The following is a 9,802-nucleotide window of genomic DNA, read 5'->3' on the forward strand; positions in this document are numbered from 1 at the left end:
GATGTAATTTGAAAAAGAAAATAGCAAAGAAAATTTTCATAAAATATTTTTCGCCAAAGTAACGTGCTTATTACAGAAGCTTAATCAACACTTCAATGAGATAACCGAATTAGGAATGAAGTCGGCGATAATGAGCCAAGTTTCACTCTTGAGGTTTGAACAACAAAGGATGTATCGTGTTAGCGTTCCGCCTGCATCCATTTCGACATATACCACATTTCATACCCTGTTGGGTTCCGTATATTACATGTTTCATATTACTTTTATTTAAACTTGTCTTTAAATGACCAAAGATAAGAATCCTGATTCGTATTAGAAAAAGAAAATACAATTTTAATCATTAATTTAAAAAAAGAGCGTGTGTACTGAACACACGTGTAAGAAGTGAAACTTCTTGGGCAAGTTTCAAGGATACAAAAATCGTCGCATTACTACATGACGTGACAGTATTGCCATGACGCAACTTTGAAATTTTACTCTCAACGCGTCTAAAGTAATTTCACTTCAAAAAAACTGATATACCTAGATAAGTATCCAAAAAAATCTTAATGATAATTTGATACCATTTTATTAGCCTCTGGAGTCGAAATACAGAAACTATAAATTAAGTTGAATTTACAAAAATTATGAACATTTTAACACCGAATATAGCGCATAAACAGAAAATTTATTTCCTCCCTCAGGCAGGAGTATCTTACATTGCAGTTAAAGTTTCAAACTTACGTCATTTGAGAGGAAGACTCGCCGTCATAGTTCTCTTGGGAACTTTTTACGCGGACATGATCATACCCTGTGTTGTTGCTAATTGCTCTAGTTTACGTAATTGTGTTATGATATAAACGTAAGTTGTGTTTGAAATTCATGTTATTGCAATGTTATTGTACAATATGCCTTTACAAAATAGTTTGGCCTTAATGGCCGTAATGTTATCAGTTCATACTTGGTCGTTTCACATTCTTTCAGTGTTTAATTCAAAACGATTTTCAATAAATATGTCAATATAAAATTTTAATAAATTAAAAAAGTGAAGTTAGAAAACATAAAAATGTAAACTATTTTAAATATAAATGCAGCGTACTTTTATATTTTCTCAAGGAATAAAATATCATAAATACGAATCGTGCATAAATCATAAAATAGCTGGCATTGGTTGAATTTGAATAATAGGGAAGAATTTCCAATAGTTATAGATACGCTCTGAATAGAAAAGGAATTCATTTATGTAAAGTAAAGAAGAAACTGAAAATATGTACTTCACAGGGAATATATAATTTTTGATACTTAATAATATATTAAAATATACTCACAAATCCATTAATATTTGCATTATAAAATCTAAAATTTAGATTTTATAATGTGGTACCGATATACCTTAGGTATATTTAATATACCTAAGGTATATCGGTATTTAAAGATAACATTTAACAAATATACATTTTTAGTATAAATATATCGATATACATATGAATAATAGCATCAAAATTATCCATTTCTTATTGTTTAAGTATAGGCACTACAAGATTTGTATTTGAGGTACTCACATCGTTAAAATAATGTATATTTTATAGAAAATACGTAATTCATAATTCTTTATTTACGATAAACATGGTATAAAAATGTTACATTTGTTTTACTTATAGTTTATGTACAGCATGTTTAGCCATTATTTAAAAACAGCATGCAAATTAATACATATTACAAAGAATAAGTATGTTTGTCAATTTATTAATAGTACATAAATCATTCGTATATAATTATTATTTTCAATCAAAATTATTAATGATAATCTTACCTGTGTTGAAACTGATACTCCCGGCCCGCCCGGCCCACCCACTCCACCTATAACAAAAAAAAAACAAAATTGTACATAGTTTTAACTTATAATATTAATTTTAATTAATGAATTACCTAAAAGTGTTTAGTACATATAATTATTATTTATTAATTAACACTTTTATCGTAAAAGCACAAATCGATCACAATGCCATTTGACATTTAAAAATTTCCCGCCACATTTTTTTTTCTTTGTTGGTAGCCAGCATTCGCGCGCTCGAACCGCACAAGGAACAAAATATCAAATTAACTTTTGAATTTGGCATTTAAAAAAAGTTTTAGATATTTTTATCAGTTTTCTAAAATTTTAAGGAATAATAAACTACGTGCATACATATTACAATTTACAAGGATTAACATAATTTTTTAAATTTGTGCAATATTTTATCCAAGCGTTCAGCTGTGGTTTAGCGTTCCATTTTCAAATTTAGATTTTTTTTTTCGTTTTGAATCAGACCGCAATTTCACTTCTTGGCTGTTTAAAAATGTGAAAATTTATGAAAAAAAAAATGCGTTTGTCGTTGAATCTAAAGAAAATATGCTTTAAATTTCCACCTTTACAGAAAATCTTTGGTCAAGTGTCTAACTTGCATAACACGTTCTACGGTTTAGTGCATCGATTGTGTTCTCGAGTCTTTGTTCGGTAATGATCAGGTCTAGAACTTTCCACGGCGATAATGTTCTTAGAAAATATTGGAAACTTTAAGAGCTGAAAGCGCTTTCGTTAAAACATATTCTCTTGGAAAACTTCAAGATTCGTGAAATTCGGCTTTATGTAATGTAAGTAAAAGTTAACAATGTAAACTGCGAAGAAATTCATGTAGGAGATAATAAATACATTAAGTACTTACTGTATGAAGTTTTTAGTACGTGTAATGTGAATGTTTAATGTTTATGAATTATGGAAATCTTGTATGAACAATAAAATTAAATAAGTTTAGATATTTTATGAGAAGATAATGGGGTATATAATTATAAGTTAGACGGTAAGAAATAAAAATTTGAATGCATGATATAAAATATGTATTTTCATAGTTATTGATATTCGAGTTGTTTAATTACAACTACAATAATGTTAGTTTATGGATGTAATACTTGTAATTTTTTCAATGCCACAATTTCATTGAAAATGTACCTACTTTTTTTTTAAATGAGGTTCTTATTGCCAACCCTTTCCAAGAACAAATTTGAAATGATGTATGGGCCGATAAATACCGTATTTAATTTACAGTTTACAGATCGACAAAATTTGAACATAAGTGACCCTACACAACAAACAGTTTCTCCAGTCGCAAATTTGAAACTTCACTCTAATAATTGTGTTTAAACAGTAGTTTTAGTTAAACCAAGGTTAATGTTTTGTGTCAAAGTTAAGTAATTGCAGCTAAGTAAATCTCCCCAGCACTTCGGTGCAATTACGCTGCACTCGACTGTATAATTGGTTTCATGTGGTAAACGTTTATTCCACGCAAACTCTGGTTAAGGTCTTATCCTATTTATTCTTTTAGAACTAGTGCTATAAATGGTGTTATTTAAAGCTAGAACAGTGGATATTCAGGATTTAACGAGGTTGTGTTGTTTTAGTTTGAACAATTTTTTTTTAATAGATATTTGTAGAAAGGAGAAACAACGTCATGCGTTAAAGCGTGAAGTACCTACTAGGTACTATAACGTACTCTATTTTGTTATGGAACTAAATATTAAATGCACTTACACTTTTACCACATAATATTATTAAATAGTTACTACGTTTTACTGAAATGAAAAAGTTTTATTCAAAACTCTACGTTACAGTAGGTACCTATGTGATAGTAATTTCATATAATATTTTTTGTTATTACCTATTAGACCGGGAGATACTGACACAAAATTTCGAGTCATTTGTAACAGGATGGTGGTTCTACAGGGTTCTTAGTACGCAATGACAAAAAGAAAAATGATGGTGTGAACGCTGGTACCGGCGGCTTAGTCGCGTGGGCGCTAGTCGAACTCGTCGGAAAATAGCGAAAGTCAAACGATTTGTAACAGTATGGCACTTATTTTTCCTGTAAGTTTGAGGATCGACGAATATAAATACAAAATTTCAAAGATCTAGGTGTTGGAAATCTTCACTTATATAAATTAATAATAAATTTATTTTTCAAGTATGACAGCACTTTTTCCCCCTACTAGAAGTATGGCAAATATAATAATGGTCACATTTTATCAAATACTCTCCAAAACGCCAAATGCAATACTGGTACAAAAAGATAGGCGAAATAAAAAAATTTTGCAGATTTTCGGCGGTATGGCGACCATTTGGAATCGTCCGAAAAGTATGGCATGGCGATTTTCGTAAATGGCTGCACGACGATGGTTACCTGTGCAAAAGTTAGCTTGGTACAAATGGTTGAATAATTGTTTTTTTTAAATCAACACATTCGCGTCGGTATGGCGGGCTGTAAGTCATACCGGAAAAGTATGGCATGACACTACCGCCTACTTCTTTTTTATGGGCTATCGGTAAATTCTAAAATTTTTGTGTTACAAATCGTTTGACTTTCGCTATTTTTCCGACGAGTTCGACTAACGCCCACGCGACTAACCCACCGGTACCAGCGTTCACACCATCATTTTTCTTTTTGTCATTGCGTACTAAGACCCCTGTAGAACCGCCATCCTGTTACAAATGACTCGAAATTTTGTGTCAGTATCTCCCGGTCTATATGGCGTTAGTCATAATTATATCTAATTTTAAACAAACCTCCCTGTAATGAAACATCAAACAATAATTAAAAAGAAACACATAAAGAAAAATCTGCGCAATTTCCTGCACATTTGTCACAAGCTCTTTTATTTCTAAATCTGTGAGCGATATTCCTTATTTTTACCGTTTCACTCATTTCGACAAAACAAAGAAAATGAGATAAATTGACGCTACGAATTTGCCTAATGTGCGGAAAAGGTAGCGTTCTGAATGTGAATAATAAATGAAGACAATAACTTTTTTAGGTGTGATGTGAAAACATTAGCCTTGTGTCATTTTATACGTGAAATAACTCGGTATAGTGCAATTATAATATAATGCACATTTTTGGCGACATTAAAAGGCAGATAAGAATTTTAAGCTGTTGCTAGCTGAAAAATACATATACAATAAACTTTGTCGGCATACTACAATATTCTACACAGGAATTTCTACCTAGATGTAATAATAAAATGTAATATCGTAAGCAATTTTATTCCTTCAAGCTTTATAGAATTTTTCTCGTGAAATATTGTTAAAGCTTCCAATACAATAGAAATATTGATTTTATTTTTATTTTACGCGTACCGTAATCTTGATTATCCGTCATTAAATTCGCATTAATGTTCAGCAAAACATTTGACGCTTCAAAATTTTCCTCGTTCATTGTAATAATGTCGAAAATAGGGCTAAATCGACAATTCCCTGCGTTTATATTAGCTCTTCACGCGCCCAATCCAATTTCCGAGTCGAAATAACGATTTCTATTCTTTCTACGCCGGAGACCGGAGTCTATTTAGTATGCCCCAATATCGTATCGTTACCATATCGTTAATATTTATGAGAGTTGTATTTTATAGATTGAACTATGCAAAAATACATTGCAAAATATAAACCAAGTCAGTTAAAATCTGTACGTTCAATATAGCTTATTATTATACCAACATGTTTGTTTTTAAATGGCAACATTCATGCTCGTACAATATCGTTTCAAGAGTCAATTATATCTGATTGATTTACTGAGCTGTATCAGTAATACCGTCGTTATTTTACAGTATTATACATAAAGAAAATCCTCACATACGAACGCTTTTCAAGAGGCAATTTGCTAACGTACGCTATTATATTTGACTTTATTATCTTAGTATTTAATATAAGATTGTATTTCAGAGTATACTAGTATCGTCAATAACCTCTTCCTAGTAATGCAACTCTTGTTAGAGACATTGCTGTAGCTAGCATTATTAGTTGGAATTGAAATAGTTTAAGAATTGTTATATTATGCTGCAAGCTTATCCTGCGAACTTCCTTTAGTAATGAATTTCATTGTTATGTGATTTGGCTAATTAATTAATTTACTTATGCGGAATAAATAAAATTTCTTGTTTATATTATGACTAACATAATATAATTAAATCAATATTAATAAACCTACTAACTATATTCTTACAGTAGATTTTCCTTGTTTTCGATTGCACTTTGAAATAAGAAAAATAAAATACACAATAACATTCTTATACAACATTTTACAAGTCCATATAAAAATGTAAACAAGAATTTCCACGTAACAATACATTCTAAGAAACTTAAAAAAATCTAGAAGATTCTTACAATTTTCCCACATTTTAAAGCACGTGTTTAAAATACACGAGGAGCGCTTCTATAGGGTCTACGCTTCATTAGCGCGCTCCATTTTCTTACATTATTTTCATTTTTCCCTTGTCTCATTTGGACGTTTTTATTTGAAAGTCGAGAAAGAAGTAAAAACTTTTTTGTATCACTATTCATTCACGCTTCTAATGATATGTAAACCAAATTTACTGCGTATTTGCGAAGTAACGAAGTACATTGAGTCGTTATCCTTTTTTATAATTATTTTTTAGTACATATAATAAGTATGAGATATTTTGTCTAACATTTTAGTTTTATACAACAGCTTTAATAAGACAGATTTCAACCGTATTAGTAAAGATATTGATAAACAAAATGTAGTATAACAAAATACCTGTAATTTTATCGTTACACAATAATAATAACGATCTCATCGTATAAGATAATATATCGTAATATCGTTATAATAATGTATGCGGAATAACAGATTATCCTAGAGACTGAAATAGCTCTACGAACGTAAACGTTAATCGAGAATCAATTTAGTTTGATATATTACACTGAGATGTCTTCCCGATGCGAATTGCAACTGCAAATTATCAGAATCCGCCTTCGCCCAGGATATTAACAGACTCTATTACTCGATACCTCTAATGGAATAAGCTGTTTCTAAGGCATTTTAGATTAAATAATCTATTTCAATTATTTTCGATTAATATATTAAATTATCGTGTCATAATGTTTGTTACCTTACTCCTCCGAAACGGCTGGTCGGATTGTCATGAAATTTTGTGAGCCGTATCGTCAACCTCTATTTTTCATACACCCAAGTAATAAGAGTCAGGCAGAACAACGTTTGCCGGGATAGCTAGTACATAAGTAGAGATACATTAATTTGCTGAGTGCATAATTAAGTATATTTTACAGTTTATTTTTCCCCCGGATACTCACAAACTTTTACTGCTGCTCGAGAAATCGCTTTTTTATTACGTGGGCTTTAAACTCGGGTGGATAGCGAATATATTTGTGATAGCCTGAAATAAACTCAAACCCTCGTTTTAGTTTTCGGTTAGACTTTTATTATGTTTATATTACTTAGATCTAAATCTATATTTTTATTTCTCTTGTATATTAATGACCTACCGAAATCAGTGAAACACAAATCAGTTTTATTCGCAGACGACACTACCCTAATTGTTAAATGTACTGAAAAGGAAACGTACGAGAGAGATATAAATGAAGCAGTTAAAAATATTGTAAAATTATTGTAAAATCTTAAAATTAACTTATTAAAAACAAAAATAATTCAATTTTATACAAAGAATTGCTCCAAAATAAACCTAAATATAAAGTGTGATAACCAAGTAATAGAACAAGTAGATCATCATAAATTCTTGGGTGTTTTGTTGGATGAAGGTCTAAAATGGAACAAACATATTGATTACGTTTGTGACAGAATTAATCGTTTCGTTTACGTACTACGGCGTTTAAGAGATACTGTTTCTATGAATGCAGCAATAAATGCTTATCATGCCTACGTTTCCTCTGTACTTTCGTATGGAATAATTCTTTGGGGACAATCTTGTGATGTGCGGAAGGTATTTGTCTCACAAAAAAATGTATCAGAGCTCTGTGCGGTTTGAACCAAAGAGACAGTTGTAGACCTCTGTTTAGTAAATTACGGATCCTTACTTTAACTTGCATGTACATAAGAGAAGTATGTTTATTTGTAAAATATCACCCGGAATACTTTAAGAAGAAAGGAGAAGTAAATTCGCATATGTTGACAAGATACCAAAACAAATTACATTTCCCAACGTGTAGAATTAACAAAGCTAAAAACAGTGTAATATTTATGGCTATTAAAATATATAATAAAATACCGGACAATTTCAAGGAACTACCAGTAATTTTTTTCAAAAATAAACTGACGAACTGGTTAATGGTGAAACAATTTTATGACATTGAAGAATTTATGACTTTGAAGTAGTGTAAACTGAATTGTGTGTACATTTAAATAATTAGACTAATCAACCTTCTTTTCAATATTTTCACACCCAATCAATGGGTAGAATGTATTAGCCACATAATATTGTAATTAAAAACATCTATAATTTGTAACTACATTCTTGCAAATAAATATAATTTGAATTTGAATTTGAATTTGAATTTGAATATATTAGTTAACGATTCTACTATTTTTTTAATTAATTTATCATGAATTTTAACAACAACTTAAGAGGACTTTGAAGCTATATTATAATCGAACGTCATTTTAACGGGTTTCTTCCTTTTTTAAATTGTTATTGTGTATTAATTTATTTCAAAAACATATTACGTAAATCATTTACTTCGCGGAAACCAATTTTGGTATTAAACCGTCAGTAAACTTTCAGTCAACGTCTTTCTGTTTTCTGACACTTGAGGGGCACATAGACGTTAAATTTTGCATGATACCGTTTAAGCTATTTACGAGTTTACCCGTTAACTTTATATCGGGGAAAAGATAAACTTACGGATTATATTGTACTACGCTCAAATTGTGACAGGCATGACAGACTGACATCTTATTAGACAATGTCTGTCATGCCGTAGGGGTGTAGTAAACCCTAAATATCGTTTCTTGTACATTTTTTTGCCAATCGCTTTTGGATTTATTGGGATTTATTTATGTGAAAAAGTAATATTAAATCCTAAACATTCATTTCATGTAGGTACGATGGTAGAGAATTGCTTTGTGTCATAATATGAACTGACTTTTACAGTTGAAATCTTTCATTCGTATTTTTTCAGTTGAATTTATATATTGAAATCACTTAAACATTAATATTAAAAAATATTGCGTTATGTACTTTAAGTGCCATAAAAACCCCAATGTTGGTAACATGTTGCATCCAATGTATTTTTTTTTCGTTACTTGAATTTTTAATAGCAACATAATTTTATGTCATAATTGTCACTTGTCCTGCAATTTAAATCAAAGATTTATTTTTCTATTACTTAGTGCTACAGTATCAAGCGATTTGTAATCGTCTTAAAACCTACGGGTAAACCTACAAATGGTACAAAACAATTTGTTTCGATAAAGTTTGTATTGTATTGTAATAAATTGAAATTCTAAATCGTTTTGTAACTCGACAGAATAAACGATGTATTTCCATCTCCTTTCACAACCGTACAAACAGAAATTTCATACTTCTTCTCAAACTTCTACGAAACTCAACTTCTTCTTTTTATATTTTTACAATTAGGTAATCTCTTTATATTAAATCAATGCCGAGTATATAAGTGGTTGTATTTATTTAATAGTCTAGTTTTATTGAAGAATCGTTCGTAAGAATCTATACTTATAATAAAGCTGAAGAGATTGTTTGTTTGAATGCGCTATACTCAGGAACACTGGTCCGATTTGAAAAAATCTTTCGGTGTTGATAGCCCATTTATTGAGGAAGGCTCTAGGATCACACTTCGGTCTTAACCAACAGGAGCGGAGCAATGCCGGTAAAACCGTGGGGCTCAGTTAGTACTTCATATGTCGTTATTTACTAAAATGGAGACCATATTTAACGTAATGGCTTTCATAGTAAACATTTTTCATACGTAGTTGCTTTATACGTTATTTGTTGAGCTTTT

This window comes from Colias philodice, chromosome 17 (genome assembly GCF_061535455.1).
Source record: "Colias philodice isolate Cphi_HAF_F1 chromosome 17, ilColPhil1 Martin Lab GWU primary, whole genome shotgun sequence".
Taxonomy (NCBI): domain Eukaryota; kingdom Metazoa; phylum Arthropoda; class Insecta; order Lepidoptera; family Pieridae; genus Colias; species Colias philodice.